The sequence below is a fragment of the Eriocheir sinensis genome, chromosome 48, assembly GCF_024679095.1.
Source record: "Eriocheir sinensis breed Jianghai 21 chromosome 48, ASM2467909v1, whole genome shotgun sequence".
Lineage (NCBI taxonomy): Eukaryota > Metazoa > Arthropoda > Malacostraca > Decapoda > Varunidae > Eriocheir > Eriocheir sinensis.
In genome coordinates, this window is record NC_066556.1 from 3,315,811 (window position 1) to 3,332,030 (window position 16,220).

The window sequence follows — 16,220 nt, forward strand, 5'->3', positions numbered from 1 at the left end:
CGTGTGTGTGATTTATGTGTTTGCGCCACTCAATTTCAATACGTTTTTAGTATCTCCTTCCATCAGTGTTTTAAGACTGGCGCGCTCCAAGAAAACAATTTGTATGTATGATATCGAATAGAGAATCGCCCAGAAGGTAATAGCCGCCGCCGCTTCCCGCTCCCTAAGTGTTTGGGATTGTTTGAGTCTGAAGCCAGTTATTAAAAGCTTTATTTTTCGTCCCCTCAATCCTAAGTTCTCTCGTATAATTGCCCCCGTCCATCACCCCTAATGGGAGATATTCTCTTTACCGATAAAATCTTTACTCCATCATGCTTTATTTCATCACCTGGATAACTCTCTCTGCCTCATTCTCTCTCTTATTCTTTCTCTCATCCTCTCCCTCATTCTCTCTCTCTCTCTCTCTCTCTCTCTCTCTCTCTCTCTCTCTCTCTCTCTCTCTCTCTCTCTCTCTCTCTCTCTCTCTCTCTCTCTCTCTCTCTCTCTCTCTCTCTCTCTCTCTCTCTCTCTCTCTCTCTCAAGTGCCAAATCCTCTTCCGAAGCGCCATAATCCTCACTGCTTGTCATCTCTATTTTATTAAAGACAAACACGTTTATTTTGAAATCCAGCCTCTCCTGAAAATGAAATATATATCTCTATCCAATGAGTTAAGTGTAGAATTTCCTTTTTCGTTCTTCTACAGCAATTTTCTTCCACTCGTCTTCCTCTCTCGTCCATTACGATCAGAAAATTACGGCGAGAGAAAATTGTGTTCCCTCCCTGTCGAATATTTGCCTAGAACATATTTTATTCCCTCAGCCGTATCATTACATTAAATTATACTTACGTTGATTACTTGCCCCCGCTTTTTACCTTTTTTTCTGTGTGTATAATGTGTGTGTGTATGTATGGTGTGTGCGTGTGTTTTATGTACGTTCTTTTATTATCACTACACGTTTTCCTCATGTTTTCTTCCATCTGCTCCTCCCTCGTGTTTCCTGTCTTTCTAGAGCAGGCTTAAGTTTTCCTCGAAAGACTTGTCGCGTCGTCACCTTCCTCCTTTTCCTCTAGCGTCCTCCCTTCTCTCTGCCCTCTCTCCTCCCGTCCCTTCCCCTCGCCCTGGTCGCCCCTCTCCCCCTGTCTCGTCTTTCAGAGAGAAATTCACTTCTTGCAGAATAAAATGCTAAAAATGTGTTAGCAAGAAGAATATTACGCTCCAAATGCACCTTTTATCTGCATTTACGAACAAGGGGAAAGACTTCGAAATAAATTGATAAATTGCAACTGGTGATGGAATATAGAGAAATGAGTGAAGAGGAGAGTGGGAAAGAGAGCGAGTGAGGGAGTGTGGAAGAGATGTAAGTCAGTGATGGTAAGGGCTGATGCGCTCTTAATTCCCTTTTGAGCGATCAATCTCTGTTTTTCTTTTAGAATTCGATACTGATGAAAGACATACCAAAACGGCGAGGGAGAATTCTACGTACTTTCTGACTTACTTAATATCAAAATGTTTCATAATGTTTATGAAATAAGTGTGGGAGAAACGAATTTAGCGTCCTATATTATGCTTGTCCCCTCTCTGCCCTGTGCTGGCAAGACATGTTATCCGCACCTTGAGCTCCTTAACCCCGCGATTATTCCTCCGAAATGGAACAGTTCAAAGCATAAGATATATATAGATTAAGGAGACGAAGCCGTGGAAGCCTCGTAGCCATAAATCGTGCCTTATCGGAGTAGCAGAGGGTGGAGGCGTCTGGTAACCCTTCGTCTGGCACGGAGGAGAGGGCGAGGTGGCGGGTTTTATTACTGAGTGGATATAGAATCACAGTGTTGCTCCCCTCGTGCGATGCGGAAAATAATTGGCTTGCTTACCAAGGTTTGAAAGGCTCTGTAAGATGCCTTGATAACACATGGCTATATGGAGGCGTCTGCCGGAAGCGCCGCCGCCCCGCGTCCCGGCTACTGGCTTGGCCGCGGCTCAGGCCTCCGTCGGCTTAGCGTGCTGGCCAAAAATAGGTTGTCGGATGCGTTCTCTATCTTTCGAAGTTTCTCCCTTCATCCCTCCAGTGAAGGTCTACTATGACAGCTACTCTCCAGCTACGGAATATGATTTTATAGTAAGTCTTGACTCGTCCTCTCCTTCACGGGAAACTTGAGGGCTGTTACACATCTCGAGACTCTGAAGGGTCATTGTTGTCTTTACCGGAGAAGGATGATGAACGTATTGAATTTTCTTCGCCGTAAACCACCTACGGGCTACGTTTCTCTTGAATAACAAAATTTGTGAATGTAATTTCAGTGTTGCGATGCGTGGGCGGCGAGCAAGCAGAAACGCCTTCTTAAAAGTAAAGAGAAAGTTTGCTTCTCCACCTCCCGAAATAGCATACACACACACTTTTGTTGCCCGAAAGTGGAGGATAATTAGAGAGGGAAATTTCAAGCTCTTTAATGGCTCAGGCGATGTTTCATTCTCTAATTAAAGGGAGTTGGCGAAAGGGGATGATGCTTCTGACGTAAGAGTGTCACTTTTCCGCCCAGCCTCGGCGCTCAGCTGCCCCGAGTGTGCGGCGGCGGGGCTGTCCGTCACACCCACGTCCTCGATATTGCAGATTTCCTTATGTGGAGGAGGTGTAGAAGAGTCTATCCTTTGCCTTGCGTGCTCCTGAAAGGTCACGAGTCACCTGAAGGGGTAACCTGGAGCCGCGTCAGAAGGCACACACCGGTTTATTTGTTGAGGTGGGCGGTGGACTCACGTGTGGAGACGGGTGGAACGAGGGATGGGGGAGGTGTGGAGAAACAGGTAAACTATGAGTTGGGATTTTTCTCTTCTACTTTCTCTTTCTCTTGACGTTGATTTGGCACGTTGATTCAGGTTTTCATGAACGTCCGTAAGTGTGAGGAATGGCGGGAAGAACAATTGTAATGCATCATCATTCTCTCTCTCTCTCTCTCTCTCTCTCTCTCTCTCTCTCTCTCTCTCTCTCTCTCTCTCTCTCTCTCTCTCTCTCTCTCTCTCTCTCTCTCTCTCTCTCTCTCTCTCTCTCTCTCTCTCTCTCTCTCTCTCTCTCTCTCTCTCTCTCTCTCTCTCTCTCTCTCTCTCTCTCTCTCTCTCTCTCTCTCTCTCTCTCTCTCTCTCTCCTCTTCTCTTCTCCTCTTCTCTCTCTCCCATATTATAAACATCCCCAAGAAGTATCCACACAGACAAAGCCCGGGCATGCTGTTCCACCCTCGCCCCACCCTCACGCCCATGTCCACCCACACCACACCTTCACCCAGCCTGAAACACACATTTCCGGCCCGCCATCAGAGCCGCAGCCGATAACAGTGCCACTACCAAAACTTTACAGTCCCCGCCAGCACCCAAATAATGCCAAACCAATAGCCGACATTAACCAGAAGCACCGCACTTGTATTGACAGCCCCCACATCCCCGGCCACCAAGACCCGTGTTGTGGCACTAAAGGTTACCGCCGACACTAATATGCTTGGCACTACAGCACACGGCCCAGCCACTATGTCTTGTCAGATGTGTTGCGAGCCTGGCCTGAAACTGTTCCCCACCATCCTCTTTCCCTCCATGGTGAGTGGCTTCGTGTCCTCCTCTACACGTGTCGCTTTTAATGTTCGGTGATCCATCCTTTGTAATATTTCAGTAACTTTTCACCGTGAATTTAAAACGTCGTTATCGAGGTAGATTCCCGGAACACTGGCGTAGTAAGCAGACCTCCCACGCTTCATTATCCGTAGAATTTTCGTCTAAAATGGTTGATATTTTTAGCTTCGCGTTTTACCTTTTACCCGAACACACTCTGCGGGAAAAGAAGAGAAAGGAGTGAAAACCTTAAGTAAGAATAAGTGAGGAAGGAAGGAAGGGAGGGAAGGGGAGGGGTGGAGATAGAAGGGAAGGGAAAGAGAAGGGAGAGGAGCGAAGGAAAATTGTCAGGAAGGGGTGGGAAGTATAAGGAGTAAGTGAACAAGATGGAGGGAGGAGGAAAGAGGACGTGAGGAAGAGGGGGTAAAAGCGTTGGTGTAGGTGGTGGTGGTATTGGTGCGGAAGAGGTGGAGGAAGAAGGGAAAAGAGGACGAGAGAGATGGAAAGAAGATGGGAAAGGAGAGGAAGCGGAAAATTACCACGACATGAAGAAGTGACAGGGAGGAGGCGGAAAAAAATAGGCAACATGAGAAAAAACACCCACAGACATTTCCACACTCACACACACACACACACACACACACACACACACACACACACACACACACACACACACACACACACACACACACACACACACACATACACACACTTCATTGACAAGGGAGCCGACGTAGGAGGAGGAGGAGGAAGAGAAAGATAGGGAGGCGTGGGGTGGGAGGAAAATGGAAAGAAAAAAGGAAGGGCTGAGAGATAGGTGGAGGAAAAATATGTTAATGCAGTTAGGCGACGTTGCAGGTGTGGCGGGAAAGGAAGGAGTCTTTTGTTCCCCGCCAGCCAATAACTAACATTTTTTACTTACGTGGAAGAGAAGGAAGGTGAAGGGCGCAGGGCAGGGCAAGGGCAGAAAGGTACAGAACTAGGTCATACTCTGCTACCCCTTTCACTTTCATTACTTTCATCTCCTCTCCCTCTTATGCGTTTTTCTCTTCCTTTTCTCCTTTTCTTTCCCCTTGATCTCTTTCCTTTTATCACGCCCTCATTTCCATTTTGTGTGAAGGGCGCAGGTAAAGGAAGGAAGGAAGGTAGAGCTAGGTCATTCGCTCCTCCCCTTTCACTTTCAATACTTTCACCTCCCCTCTCTCTCTCTCCCTTTTATGCGTTTCGTTCTCCTCTTGCCTTTTCCTCCTTTCACTTTTCCTCTTCACATCATACATTTTCCTTTCGTTTTCTACTTTCTTTTTCATTTTCCTCTTCTGCTTCCTTTTCACTCTCATTACTTTCACTTCCTCTCTCCCTCTAATGCGTTTCCTTTTCCTCTTTCCTTTTTCCTCCTTTCCCTTTTCATTTTCACATACATTTTCCTTTCGTTTTCCACTCTCATTTTCATTATCCCCTCCTTTCATCTCTTCTCCTCACGTATTTCCTCATCATTTTTCTCTTTCTTTCCCGTTTTTCCTCTTTTCATCTTTCTTGCCTGCGTTTTCTTTTCCTTTTCTTCCCCTTTCACTTCTCTCCTTTCCTCTCCTCTCCCTCTTATGTGTTTTTCTTTCCCTCTTCCCCCTGTCTTTCCCTCTACTATTTCTTTCTCCTTGTTCTGTTCCCTTTTATCACGCCTTCATTTCCATTTTTGTGTGAAGGGAAGGTGAAGGGAGCAGGGAAAGGCAAGGTAAAACTAGGTCATGGTCCCCTCTCACTTTCATTACTTGTACCTCTCAATCGTTTCCTTTTCCTTTTCCTCTTTCCCTTTCCTATTCCTTTGCTTCCATCTCTCATACGTTTTCCTTTCCCGTTTTCTCAGATTTCCCTTTTTCATATCCTCGCACCTTTCCCTGATATGTATTTCCTTTTCCGTTTCCTTTTTCTTTCCTCTTTTTCCTCTTGATCCATTTCCTTGTATTATTCCATCCGTTTCCACTTTGTCTCCCTTTTGTCCCTTTAATTTCTCTCATTCGCTCTTCTTCATTTCTTCTTTTTCCTTCTTCGGTTCCATTTCCTCCTCTTCTCCACTCCTCTGATCCGCTTTCTCACTTTTACACATCCATAATATCCTTTTCTCCCTCGCTGCTTTCATTTATAATCATGCATAACCATTTTTTTCCATCTTCCTTTAAATACTCTTCGTTCATTTTACCTGATTCCCCTTTAGTCTAATTCTGCCATCCATTTCCTCCCTTTCACACATCAACCATCTCCGCCTTTTCGATACTTGTCATCAATAACTTTTTTTCCCTATCTCCTTTTTCATACTCTTTCATCAAACCTTATTTCCTTTTAGCGGCGCCCAATTCCGCCATCCACTTTCTCCCTTTCACTCACCAACCATCTCCTCCATTTCGATATTTCTGATGCATAACCCTTTTTTCTTCTCTCTCCTTCCATAGTCATTTTTCATTATACCTTACTAACATTTAATCCAATTCAGCGATCGTTCCCTCTCCTTTCTACTCATCCACCATCTCCTCTTTTTCGATATCCCCTATCCACCAGTCCCATTACCAACCCTTCCCCTCTCCACCAGTCCCATTACCAACCCTTCCCCTATTCACCAGTCCCATTGCCAATCCTTCCCCTCTCCACCAGTCCCATTACCAACCCTTCCCCTATTCACCAGTCCCATTGCCAATCCTTCCCCTCTCCACCAGTCCCATTACCAACCCTTCCCCTATTCACCAGTCCCATTGCCAATCCTTCCCCTCTCCACCAGTCCCATTACCAACCCTTCCCCTATCCACCAGTCCCATTACCAACCCTTCCCCTCTCCACCAGTCCCATTACCAATCCTTCCCCTCTACACCAGTTCCATTACCAATCCTTCCCCTCTCCACCAGTCCCATTACCAATCCTTCCCCTCTACACCAGTCCCATTACCAAACCTTCCCCTATCCACCAGTCCCATTACCAACCCTTCCCCTCTCCACCAGTCCCATTACCAACCCTTCCGCTATCCACCAGTCCCATTACCAACCCTTCCCCTATCCACCAGTTCCTGCTTTTATCTGTAATCACGCTGTTCCCTTTTCCTTTCCTCCTATCTCTTGCTCTATATTCGGTTTTCATCATACCCTATTTTCCTTTTAATTCAATTCCGCGATACACGCCCTCTGTCTCACATAACTCTGTAGCCGCCCCTCTCTTTGTATCTTTCTCCCTTTCTGCTTCCACCTATAGTATTCCATTTTTGCCTCCCTTCCTCATCGTAAATTCACCCCCTCCACCCCTCATTGCTTTCATTCTTTCACTTACTCAGCCTTTCTCTCCACCCTTTCTAGCTATATTTTAACTATTTTTCATTATTAGGTATTAATAATTCTGCTACATTTCCTTCCCTTTCCATACGCTTTATCCGATATACGTTCTTTCCATTCTCACACATCCTCCATCTCCTTCATTTCTATTTTCTCCGTTTCTTGGTTTTCTGTATAATCCGTCTTTTTTTATCTGTATCTCACGGTAGCTTCCCTTCACTATCAAGTATTCTGCTACATACATATCCTTCTCTATCCATCCGTTTCTCCGATTCACATTCTTCCACTTTCTCACATCTTCCATCACCTTCCTTTCTATCTTTCTTTATTTCCTGATTTTCTGTATAATCCTTCTTATTTTTTTTTATCTCTGTTTCATGGTAGCTTCCTCTCTCCACTGTTCTCATTTCCCGGAGCCTTTCTTTTTTCTAATTCACGTGTTCTCCTTTCACACATTCTTCATTTTCCTCTATATCTCTCTTCCTGCTTTTGTTTATTAATTCTTCTTTATCTCTTATTGCACTGTAGCTTCCTCCCTTCACTGTTCTCATTTCCCAGAGCCTTTCTTTCCCTAATTCACGTGTTCTTCTTTCACACATTCTTCATTTTCCCTTATATCTCTCTTCCTGCTTTTTTGTATAGTTCTTTCTTCATCTCATCGCACTGTAGCTTCCTCCCTTCACTGTTCTCATTTCGCCGCGCCTTTCTTTCCTCCCCTCCTCGCTATGGCTTTGTTTTCACCTCCTTCTTCATATTCACGCTTCGGTTTTATTGCATGTCCCTTAATATCGTAACTCACCTTAATCCTCGTGTTGCTTCTCTCCTCCTTTCTCTTCTCCCTTCCTTTCTACCGGGCAATGACGGGCAGAAATTGGCAGCTTCTTTTCCTCCTCCCTTCCTTCCCCTCTCCCCTCCTTCCCTCTTCCACGGTCGCCTAAGAAAGAGAATGAGTGGAGGAAGAAATGGCAATATGTCTCCTTCTGACCTCCTTTCCTCCCTCCCTCCATCTCTCCCTCCCTCGCTCTCTCTCCTCTCCCCTCAGGTCACTTACTCATACTCTACTGCGAGGGGAATGAGGTGGAGGGAAGGGAGGGAAGGGAGGGGAGGGATGGAGGAAAGTAGGAAGGGAGGAAAGAATAGTGGTTTGTGGCCTTCCTCCGTTTCTACATTTTCCATTCTCATATATCAGAGAGAGAGAAGGAGGGGAAGGAGAGATAAGGGGAGGAAGAAGTATCAGACCTCCCTCTCTCTCCCTCTCTTTCTCTCTCCATCCATCTACAGCAGTCAGGCCGGTCAGGGATAGATGAGGAGAGTATAACCTTCTTCACTACCTTCTCCCTACTCATTTCTTTCTCCCTACTCTCCCTGCCACCCTCCATCTCCTACCTTACCCTCGCCCTGTCCGCCCTGCCCCGCCGTTTCCCATACCTCTCTTACTCTCCCTATCCTCCTCCTCCTCCTCCCGCCCGGTCGTCTCCCATACCTTTCTCCTTTCTTCCCTCGCATCGCTTTATCATTTTCATCACGGCGCGGACCTGCAAGGGACTGGGAAAAAAAGACGCGAAGTGGAAAAAAAAAGTCCTGTGCTTGTTTATTTTCGTTTTTTTCCGCCCAGATATGCTGCTAAACGAAGCCTTTTAACGAGGAGAGAAGTGAATATGTACATTTTTTGTGTTGGTAAATATTCATACGCTTGAAATATTCGTATCCCCGGAGTTAATTTACCCGGTGAGTGTGTGTGTGTGCGTGTGTGTGTGTGTGTGTCCGCGCCATAAGGTAGTGTGGCGTATCGTACCATGACCTGGCGTGGTGTGTGTGTGTGTGTGTGTGTGTGTATTCTGATATACGTGGAAATCCTCTTTTTCTACCCTTGCTCCCTGCTGCTTTATTTTATTTCGCATTTTTGGGCCGGACTGAAATTTAATCAAGCCGAGCGTGGCCGAGGACTCCACCTTTCTTTCCCGCGGCGCCATAAATACGAAACCTGAAAAGTAATCGCGGAATGAGTGGCGTGGCGTCTTTGGCCGAGGCTCACATTAATACCGGGCCAACTTAACTTCCCCCGCCCGGCATACGCTGCAGTAATTTAGTCGTGAGAGCATTGTGTTACCGTTCCTCCATCTCACGGGTGACTTATGAACTTGTTTGGGTAGATGTGTTTGCCCCGGAATTACAACTGGGTATTTTCACTTAACCTTTCTCATTTTTCTGATGTTTTAGTGATGTAGCCGATTGTTTTAGTGTACATTGTATCTTTTTTTAGCGAGGTGGGGGCGGGTTCCTAGAGGATTTGAAAGGTTTGTCTTGGTATGTGTTCGCTCCGGAATTACAACTGGGTGTTTTCACTTAACCTCTCTCACTTGGCAAACGTTATAGGGACGTAGTCAATTAATAGCTTGTATTGTCTGCTGTTTTCTTTTTCCTGGAGGACTGAAAGGTTTGTATTGGTGTGTTTGCTCTGAAATTACTTCTGGATATTTTCACTTAATCTTTTTCACTTTGCAGATGTTTTAGTGATGTATGCGTGTGTTAGCGTGTATTGTTTTTTTCTTTTTTTTTCTTCCATGAGGACTGAAATGTTTATATTGGTAGGTGTTCGCTCTGAAATTATACCTGGATGTTTTCAAAACCTGTAGTCTTGGATTTGAGAGATATTTTAGCGATGCAGCAGTGTGTTATAGTGTATCGTCTGTTTTTTTCTTTTTTTCCTGGAGGACTGGAAGGATTGCATTGGAAGTTGTTTGTTCTAAAAGTACACCTGAACATTTTTTTAACAACCAGTTCCAATTGACAGGCATTTTAGTGGCTTAGCCGTGAGATAATGTATAGATATTGTCTCCATTTATCTGTTTCCAGGAGGATTGAAGGGATTTTATTAGTAGCTGATTGACACGAATTAAAAGTGACGTTTTTATACGCAGCTTGGATTCTGTAGGTAAAATATCGTCTCGGGGAATCATTAATCAATACTGCAAAAAACATGATTCTTCCCTACTCGACAATATCTACGTAGCTTGTTGAAAGTAAGTAAAACAAAACAGGTTATCACACTTTTCCCATGCTAATGAAAGGGTATTTTAATCACATATATATACCAAGTTATCTATACGTTCAAGTAGGCAAACATCTGTCGGTATATATTTAACAGTGTATCGGTTCAGAGGAATTTCAAACAGGCGGTAAACAAGGGAAGAGGAAAAGCAGAGGAAGGGACGCAAAAGTAATGGGCGAGACACGAGCACCTGATGGCTTTGTTATGTCTGGTCCAGCCTCGCGCGGCCCGGTGTGGCAACGCGATCATTTTTGTGTCTGGGTGTTGTTGCTTATTATTTTCTCTGCACACCTTTGTAGACGAGTGTGAGTGTCCGACCACTTGTTTAATTTATCTTCTGTGTCTGTGCCTGTTTCATTGCAAATCTTGGTCTGTCTGTCTGTCTGTCTGTCTCTTTCTCTCACATTCTCTCTCTCTCTCTCTCTCTCTCTCTCTCTCTCTCTCTCTCTCTCTCTCTCTCTCTCTCTCTCTCTCTCTCTCTCTCTCTCTCTCTCTCTCTCTCTCTCTCTCTCTCTCTCTCTCTCTCTCTCTCTCTCTCTCTCTCTCTCTCTCTCTCTCTCTCTCTCACGAAGTTACATGATAGAGTAATGGCCATGAGAACGTAATTTAAATGTTCCGTAGTTCGAATTGAGCAGAAAGTCGTGAAGAACCCAGTCAGCGCGCCCCCCCCCCTCCCCCCTCACACTCAGCCACTGCCGCCCTAATATAATTGTCCTAACACATATTTTCTCCCTCGCGGTGTGTTGGCTTCCTGTTTTTGGTGTTGACTTGGTTAGTGCGTGTCTGGTTATCTTCTGCCCAGTAAAGGTAAATAAGAACAAAGGTAAGCCTACCCCACCAGATGCCTCCACGATTTTTGCCCCTTATTGCTGTAGCTGCGTTTGCTGTGTTATTCATACGTTTGGAAATGGATGTTTGTTTGTGCTGTACACCTCGCAACGTTTTTTCTTCTACTGCTAAATAGTTTGAATATCCTCCGGGGCGCCGATATAACTTCAGCTATAGTTAGTGAAAGATTTAGGGTCATGGTCTTACACATTTAAGTAGATACAGAGCACTGATCACGCATCACATTATACAAAGAAACGATGACCTAAAACAGAATATTTGAAGAACATTTGTAATTCTCTGGCGCTTACTTGCTTTCCGACACGGCGTTCTCATCGGTATATTCCTGACGTGTGACTTTAAGCAGAAATAGCTCACTGATCACGCGTCACAATATGCAAAGGAACCGTGACTCAAAACACATGATTAGAATAACATTTGAAACTCTCAGATGCTGACATGTCCTTTGGCGCAGCATTCTCGTGTGTAACGCCTGCGAATGACTGAAAGCAAGAACACAGCCTCAAGTCACTACCACAATGCACAGCGAAAACCTGACCCACAGAGCGATGATTGAAGGACAAGGCAGCCGCTGCGGGTGATGGACGCGCCGTATTATTCTTTTGAGATGAATCCGCCTCGCCCCCTCGTGCTCCGCCCCGTCACGGCCACGTCGCCATGATGGACAAGGGGCCATGAAGCGGGAAATCAGGCCGCCCTTGATTTCTGCGGCGGCACTAGAACAGGACAGGGGAGGGGAAGCTGACTGCGGGGTGATGGGGGTGGCACTCTGATGGGGTGTGGTGGGGTGCCAACACTTTCACATGCACTGGATGGAGAAAAAAAGCAACATTGAATGCGAGAAAAAAATGTATAATGGAAAAGCTGGTGTGTGTGTGTGTGTGAGAGAGGGAGAGGGAGAGGGAGAGGAGGGGTTGGCGAGAAGGTAGTAGAATAGAAAGAAGGAAGATAATAAAAGGGATGGAGGAGGAGTACGAGAAGAGAGATGGGTGGTAGGAAAAAGGGAGGTTCAAAAAGAGGACGGTGGTGTCAGTAGGAATAGCAAATGGCGTGGAAGGGAGGATGAGGGTTCAGAGGTCCTGCTGAGGAATGGGTCCCGGCGCCCTGAAGGATGAGGTGTCGAAGGAGTATAGGAAAAATCAGGAACAATAAGAGATAAAAAATAGGAGGGTTTCCCAGAGCACAGTTAGCGGATCATGTAAAGTGGGAGGTATAGATTTTTTCCTTCTCTGCTCGACTTTTTTCTTTTGTTTTCTTATTTTCTTGAAGGCTACATACGAGATAGAGCGTTTGGTTGTTTGTCTGATGTTTTCTGTGCACTTGTTTTTGCTTTGGCGACTATTCTTTGTCTTTCTGTTTTCTTGAAGGATAGATAAGAGATAGATAGATAAGAAAGGTGGTGGAGGAAGATATGAGGAGGCTGAACATCACGGAAGAAATGGCTATGGACCGGCAACAGTGGAGGAGGCTCATATCCCGTCCAACCCCACCATAGAGAATAAATGGACGTTAAACGATATGATGATGATGATGATGATAGATAAGAGATGAAGTTTTGGGTTTCTTGTCTATTCTTCTCTTTTGTTTCTCTATTTATTTGCCTTTGCTATAATGACAGTATTCCTTTGTTTTCTTATTTCTTGAAGTATACATAAGAGTTGAAACTTTTGGTACTTGTTCATTCTTCTCTTTAAGTTTCCCTGTTTATTTATTTTTTTCTTTGATGGCAGTATAATGCAGGTAATATATGGTTTTGGATAAGGTCTCATTTGTAGTTCTTTATCCCGTTTTAATTTTCGTTTTAGACATTTTCACTTACCTTTGCGCACTTCAGCATAAGACACCACATCGCTAAAACCCTTCAAGCGCCCACGGGACCTTTTTGCTGGCGGATTAAAAACAAAAAGATGTCTCATTTGTGGTATTTTTCACAGTTTTAATTTTCGGCTTAGATATTTTCACTTACCTCTGCCTACTTCAACATAAGACACCACATCTCTAAAACCCTTCAAGCGCCGGTGGAACCTTTTTGCTGGCGGATAAAAAATAAAAAAACGCTATACGAGAGCTGAGAGGTTGTAGATGTCGTGACACAGGAACACCAAAAAGAGCAAAGTGGAAGACAGATGAAAAAAAAAACGCTCAAAGACTCTCGCAAGAAAGAGGAAGAAAATTACGTAGAGAATCAAGAGACGAGAGGAATTGCATGTCCCGAGGGTGTGGCTTTTTTTTCTCTTATTCTTTTTTTATGGGACAAGCGCCGTGGCCTTTTATAAGCTGACTCAACTGTTTCCCCGCAAGGTGTGTTTTCGTTCCCAGTTGTTTTTTCTTTCTTTTTTCTTTCTTGGGGAGGAAGAGAGAAAGGGGAAAAGAAGGGTAGAGAGAGGTAGAGGGAGGGAGAGAGAAATAGGGGAGAGAAAGGAGGAGAGAGAAAGGAGAGAGAGAGAGAGAGAGATAGTGGGACACAATGGGCACAAAACCATTTAAAGAGCCAAACTAACTCATAATCTGCCTCATGAAATCGACAGTTCCTGAAGTAAAGTTTTTAATGTATCGATCTTACTCTTTATTACCTCTCCTTTTCTCCCCTTTCCCCTTTCTCCACCCTCTTATCTATTTCTTCTCCCCTCCTATCTCATCCCACTTCTTTCACCTTCCAACCATCTTCATTCCTCTTCTTTTTTTCCCCCTCGTATTACTTTTTTTTTTATTTTCCCCTCACTTCTACATTTTTTCCTCCCTCCCTTCCTCTTCCCCTCACATCCATTCCTCTGCTCTTACTTCCCTTCCAATATCTCTCCTCCTGTTTATTTTTCCCTTCACGTATACTATTCCATCTTCCATATTTTCCTCCTCTTTTCCTGCTGTCCGTTTACCTCTTCTCCCTTCCCCTTCTTAATTTTTTTCTCCCTTACCCTCCCTTCTTCCTCCCTATCAGTTTTTATTCTTATATCCTACATCCCATTCCCCTTTTTCTCTTATGGTGGCCCTTCTCCTTTCTTCCCTTCCCTTACCTCGTTCTTCTTCCCTTCATTTTCTCCTCTCTCGTTCCTTCCCCCTTCTTCTCGCTTCACTTCTCTTCCCTTTCGTTTCCTTCAACTTTTCCTTTTCTTCATTTTCCTGACAACCATCTCCGTTCTTTTCCTCCTCTCTCCTCAACTCTCCTCCGTTTCTTCTCCTCCCATACTACTTTATTCCTTTCCTTCATGTTCTCTTCTCTTATCCCGTCACCCAGTCTTCTCCCTTCACTTCCGTCCCCCTTCATTTCCTCTTCCTTTCTTCGTCATCTTCGCCCTTCATGACAACAATCTCTTACCCCTTTCCTTCCATCTTCATCCCTTTCCCTTCTCATATTCCTTTTGTTGAAGCTTCCACTTTTAAAATCTCTTACGAATAACAATAATATCCCTAATATCCTCCCGAGTGTCTTTTTTACGGGCAGTTTCCGCGCTTAGTTTGTGTTTAAGACTAAAGAGTTTTTTTTATGGTGTGCCCCGAAGCCTTGGCGAGGTATTAGGGGATAGAGAGGCGAGAAGAATAACTTAAGCCTCGGGTGTCTGTTGTGTTTCTTACATTTTATTTGTTATTCTTATCGTGGGCTTGGATGAGTTGTCGGGGCGCTGTGTCGTGGTGGTGTTTTTCTTTTCTCTGTTTTCCTTTCTCTGTCTGTCTGTCTGTCTCTCTTTCTCATTTTGTCTCTTAATTTCCTCTCCTTTCATTTCTTTTTCCCCTCCATGTCGTTTTTCCTCGTTTCTCCATTATCTTTTTTCCTCATTGTGATCTTCTTTTATCATTTTCTTTTTCTTCTTCTTTTCCGTCTGTCTGTCTTTCGTTCCCTCTCATTTTGTCTCTCTTAATTTCCTCTCCACTCCTCTCTCTTCCCTTCATTTCGTTTTTTCCTCGTTTCTCCATAACCTTTTTTTCCTCTTTGTCATCTTCTTTTATCATTTTCTCTTTCTCTCTTCTTTTTCCTTCTTTTTTTTCATCTCTCTCTCTCTCTCTCTCTCTCTCTCTCTCTCTCTCTCTCTCTCTCTCTCTCTCTCTCTCTCTCTCTCTCTCTCTCTCTCTCTCTCTCTCTCTCTCTCTCTCTCTCTCTCTCTCTCTCTCTCTCTCTCTCTCTCTCTCTCTCTCTCTCTCCCAGGTAGTAATGTTTTCCGCGCCATCGACAGGTACGCAACACTTCTTATCAAGGTTCACTTCCGGGGTATTGGCGTGATGAAGCTCCGTTTTCTTCCCCTTTTTCTCCCTTTTTCTTACTTTCCTAATGATTTTTTTTACATCTTTCCCCCTTTCACAACTCTCCATGCTTTCTTCGTCTTCCTCCTCCTTTTTCTCCATCTCCGCCGCTTCCTTCTCCTGCTTCAAATATCAGTTTTCTCCCCTCTTTCTCTTTTCTTCCCCCTTTTTCTCCTTTTTCTTATTCTCCTAATGATTTTTTTCCATCTTTCCCCCTTCACAACTCTCCATGCTTTCTTTGTCTTCCTTCTCCTCTTTCTCCATCTTCGTCGCTTTCTTCTCCTGCTTCAAATATCCGTTTTCTCCCCTCTTTCTCTTTTCTTCCCTCTTTCTCCCTTTTTCTTAATTTCCTAATGATTATTTTACATTTTTTTCCCCTTCACAACTCTCCATGCTTTCTTTGTCTTCCTTCTCCTCTTTCTCCATCTTCGTCGCTTTCTTCTCCTGCTTCAAATATCCGTTTTCTTCCCTCTTTCTCTTTTCTTTTAGTTTTTCTTAGTATTTTGTCTTTAATCCGCGTATTCTTTCTTTTTCTTATGGTTCCTTTCTCTCCTCTTTCTCTTTTTTCTAGTTCCTCCTCCTCGTCCTTCTCCACCCATCCTCGTCCTCCTCCTCCTCCTTATCGTCCTCCTCACGCTCTTCGTCCAACTCCTCCTCCTTCTCTCTCCACGTTCTTGCCGCTATCAGGTGTTGGTTGTAAGCTTCTTGTGGGGAGTCGGAATGGTTAGGCGAAGGAACAAACGAGCATTAGGGAGAGTCTGTGGTCATTCCTCCAAACTATTTATTAATCCATTCACTTCCTTATTAAAAGACAATGTGGTGCTCGATATTTATTTACTAATTTATTTCTTTATTCACTCATTAACTCACTTCATCATGGTGCCTTTATTTCCTTTCCAACTTATGCATTTGCTTACCAGTTTATTCATTCTACCGTTTATGCAATTATTCAAAGGTTAATTTATTTGCTAACATATGTATTTCTTTATTCATTCATTAACTCGCTTCCTTATTTAATTCATCTGGCTATTTATTTCATTTCACACTTATTTATTTCCTTACCAATTTATTCGTTCTACCATTTATTCAATTATTCAATAGTTAATTTGTTTACTAACTTATTTATTTCTTTATTCAGTCATTAACTCGCTTCCTTATTTAATTCATCATGCTATTTATTTCCTTTCCAACTCATTTATTTCC

At 44.0% G+C, this 16,220-nt stretch overlaps 1 pseudogene; it reads right to left on the bottom strand.

Moving 5' to 3' along the window:
• LOC126981395 (cytochrome c oxidase subunit 1-like) overlaps positions 1-15,895 on the bottom strand; it is a 97,547-nt pseudogene extending 81,652 nt beyond the window's left edge.
• Between the last annotated feature and the right edge of the window lie 325 nt (positions 15,896-16,220).